Raw genomic sequence first — 4,537 nt, forward strand, 5'->3', positions numbered from 1 at the left:
CTGTTCTTCAGTCTTCAGTCTCTCGGTCCCAGCTTTGATGCACCTGTACTGACCTCGCCTTCTGGATGACAGCGGTGTGAACAGGCAGTGGCTCGGGTGGTTGAGTCTTTCTGGGTAAGTCTAAGAGCTTTTCGCACCTGGATTTGCACATTATTCTTAAAAAATTCTTCCTGTGTCAAGTTGGTTGTTAATCATTGCTAGACAGACTTTTTTAACCTTTATTTAACTAGGCAAGTCAATTAAGAACAAATTCGTATTCACAATGACGGCCTACCAAGAGGCAAAAGGCCTCCTGCGGGGACAAAAAAGAAAGGAAAAAAAAGGCCAAACCTCACATCACGACAAGAGAGACACCACAACATTAAATAAAGAGAGACCTTGAAGTCTTGCCATAGAATTTCAAACCAATTTAAGTCAAAACTTTAACTAGGCGACTCAGTAACATTCAATATCGTCTTGGTAAGCAATTCCAGTGTAGATTTGGCCTTGTGTTTAAGGTTATTGTCCTGCTGAAAGGTGAATTACTCTCCCAGTGTGTGCTGGAAAGCAATACTTTGTATTCAGGACAAATGTTAATTTGTTTGCCATGTTACAGACATGTTTTGGAATATTATGATTTTGTACAGGCTTCCTTCTTTTCACTCTGTTTAGGTTAGCATTGTAGAGTAACTACAATGTTGTTGATCCATCCTCAATTTTCTCCAATCACAGACATTAAACTCTGTAAACGTTTTAAAGTCACCATTGGCCTCATGGTGAAATCACTGAACGGTTTCCTTTCTCTCCGGCAACTGAGTTAGGAAGGACGCCTGTATCTTTGTAGTGACTGGGTGTATTGATACACCATCCAAAGTGTAATTAATAACTTCACCATGCTCAAAGAGATATTCAATGTCTGCTTTTAATATTTAAAATGTTTAACAATTTTTGCGAGGCATTGGAAACCTCCCTGGTTTATGGTTGAATCTGTGTTTGAAATTCACTGCTCGACTGAGGGACCTTACAGATAATCGTATGTGTGGGGTACAGAGATGAGGTAGTCATTCAAAAATCATGTTACACACTATTAGTCCATACATCTTATGTGACTTGTTTAGCAAATTTTTACTCCTGAACTTATATAGGCTTGCCATAACAAAGGCGTTGAATACTTACTGACAAGACATTTCAGAATTTGTAAAAATGTCAAAAAAATTGAATTGCACTTTGACATTATGGGGTATTTGTGTAACCCATTTTAAATTCAGGCTGTAACAGCAAAATGTGGAAAAGGTCAAGGGGTGTGAATAATTTCTGAAGGAAAAAAATAAAGGGAACACTTAAACAACACATCCTAGATCTGAATGAAAGAAATAATCGTATTAAATACTTTTTTCTTCACATAGTTGAATGTGCTGACAACAAAATCACACAAAAATAATCAATGGAAATCCAATTTATCAACCCATGGAGGTCTGGATTTGGAGTCACACTCAAAATTAAAGTGGAAAACCACACTACAGGCTGATCCAGCTCAGTAGTGTTTGTGGCCTCCACGTGCCTGTATGACCTCCCTACAACGCCTGGGCATGCTACTGATGAGGTGGCGGATGGTCTCCTGAGGGATCTCCCCCCAGACGTGGACTAAAGCATCCACCAACTCCTGGACAGTCTGTGGTGCAACGTGGCATTGGTGGATGGAGCGAGACATGATGTCCCAGATGTGCTCAATTGGATTCAGGTCTGGGAAACGGGCGGGCCAGTAAATAGCATCAATGCCTTCCTCTTGCAGGAACTGCTGACACACTCCAGCCACATGAGGTCTAGCATTGTCTTGCATTAGGAGGAACCCAGGGCCAACTGCACCAGCATATGGTCTCACAAGGGGTCTGAGGATCTCATCTTGGTACCTAATGGCAGTCAGGCTACCTCTGGCGAGCACATGGAGGGCTGTGCGGCCCCCCAAAGAAATGCCACCCCACACCATGACTGACGCACCGCCAAACCGGTCATGCTGGAGGATGCTGCAGGCAGCAGAACGTTCTCCACGGCGTCTCCAGACTCTGTCACGTCTGTCACGTGCTCAGTGTGAACCTGCTTTCATCTGTGAATTTGCCAATCTTGGTGTTCTCTGGAAAATGCCAAACGTCCTGCACGGTGTTGGGCTGTAAGCACAACCCCCACCTGTGGACGTCGGGCCCTCATACCACCCTCATGGAGTCTGTTTCTGACCGTTTGAGCAGACACATGCACATTTGTGGCCTGCTGGAGGTCATTTTGCAGGGCTCTGGCAGTGCTCCTCCTGCTCCTCCTTGCACAAAGGCGGAGGTAGCGGTCCTGCTGCTGGGTTGTTGCCCTCCTACGGCCTCCTCCACGTCTCCTGGTGTACTGGCCTGTCTCCTGGTAGCGCCTCCATGCTCTGGACACTACGCTGACAGACACAGCAAACCTTCTTGCCACAGCTCGCATTGATGTGCCATCCTGGATGACCTGCACTACCTGAGCCACTTGTGTGGGTTGTAGACTCCGTCTCATGCTACCGCTAGAGTGAAAGCACCGCCAGCATTCAAAAGTGACCAAAACATCAGCCAGGAAGCATAGGAACTGAGAAGTGATCTGTGGTCCCCACCTGCAGAACCACTCCTTTATTGGGGGTGTCTTGCTAATTACCTATAATTTCCACCTGTTGTCTATTCCATTTGCACAACAGCATGTGAAATGTATTGTCAATCAGTGTTGCTTCCTAAGTGGACAGTTTGATTTCACAGAAGTGTGATTGACTTGGAGTTACATTGTGTTGTTTAAGTGTTCCCTTTATTTTTTTGAGCAGTGTATTACAAATAATTCAGTGGCACAAACAGGCCCTCCTTAATTCATAAGTAAATACATACACTGAACAAACAAACACAACAGGTAAAGTGCTGGTCCCGTGTTTTATGAGCTGAAATAAAGGATCCCAGAAAATTTCCATATGCACAAACTGGTTTCTCTCAAATTTTGTCGACACATTTGTTTATGTCCCTGTTAGTGAGCATTTCTCCTAAGCCAAGAAAATCCATACACCTGACAGGTGTGGCATGTCAAGAAGCTGACTAAACAGCATGGTCATTACACAGGTGCACCTTGTGCTGGGGACAATAAAAGGCCACTCTGAAATGTGCAGTTTTGTCACACAACGACACAGATGTCTCAAGTTGAGGGAGCTTGCAACTGGCATGCTGACTGCAGGAATGTCCACCAGAGCTGTTGCTAGTTAATGTCGTTTTAGAGAATTTGGCAGTACGTCCAACCGGCCTCACAAACGGTCTCACAACCGCAGACCACGTGTATGGTGTCATGTGGGTCAATGGTTTGCTGATGTCAACGGTGTGAACAGAGTGCCCCATGATGGCGGTGGGGTTATGGTATGGGCAGCCATAAGCTACGGATAACGAACACAATTGCATTTTATGAATGCACAAAAATACTGTGACGAGAACCTGAGGCCCATTTTGAGGCCCATTTTTTTTTTAAGGTATTTGTTACCAACAGATGCATATCTGTATTACCAGTCATGAAATCCATAGATTAGGGCCCAATTCATTTATTTCAAATGACTGATTTCCTCATATGAACTGTAACTCAGTAAAATCAATGAAATTGTTGCATGTTCCGTTTATATTTTGGTTCAGTATAGATTTGGGTTACCAAGGTGATTGTTACTGTCTTGGATTACTTCTGGTAACATCAATTATACAAGGTTTTTAAAATAACCTCTTTGGTCTTCTTTCCAAAAACACATGCAGAAGAGCTCCCAAGGTATCTAACATTATTCCCTTTTATGTTCAGCCATCAAACTTTCTCTTTATTCTCCAAACTCTTCAATAGTCACTGGGGTGGAAATATGGGGCATTCAAGTTGTTATTCCTAAACTTCAAATCAGGGCGCTTATTCATTTTATCTTCTCTCATGACTAATGTATTTACAGGAAGAAGAAAAAAAGCATACAGTGGCAAGAAAAAGTATGTGAACCCTTTGGAATTAACTGGATTTCTGCAAAAATGGGTCATCAAATTTGATCTGATCTTCATCTAAGTCACAACAATCGAAAAAGAGTGTGCTTAAACTAATAACACACAAATTGTATTTTTCTTGTCTATATTGAATACATAATTTAAACATTCAGTGCAGGTTGGAAAAAGTATGTGAACCCCTAGGCTAATGAATTCTCCAAAAGCTCATTGGAGTCAGGAGTCAGCAAACCTAGAGTCCAATCAACGAGACGAGATTGGAAAGGTTGGTTAGAGCTGCCTTGCCTTATAAAAAACACTCACAAAATGTGAGTTTGCTATTCACAAGAAGCATTGCCTGATGTGAACCATGCCTCGAACAAAAGGGATCTCAGAAGACCTAAGATTAAGAATTGTTGTCACGTCCTGACATGAGTAAGCTGTTATTTTCTATGGTAGAGTAGGTCAGGGCATGACAGGGTTTTCTAGTTTAGTTTTTCTATGTTATGTATTTCTATGTTGGGATGTTCTAGTTTTGTATTTATGTTGGTTTTGTTTGGGATGATCTC

This window comes from Salmo salar, chromosome 04, assembly GCF_965601325.2.
Source record: "Salmo salar chromosome 04, fSalSal1, whole genome shotgun sequence".
NCBI classification, from domain to species: Eukaryota; Metazoa; Chordata; class Actinopteri; order Salmoniformes; family Salmonidae; genus Salmo; species Salmo salar.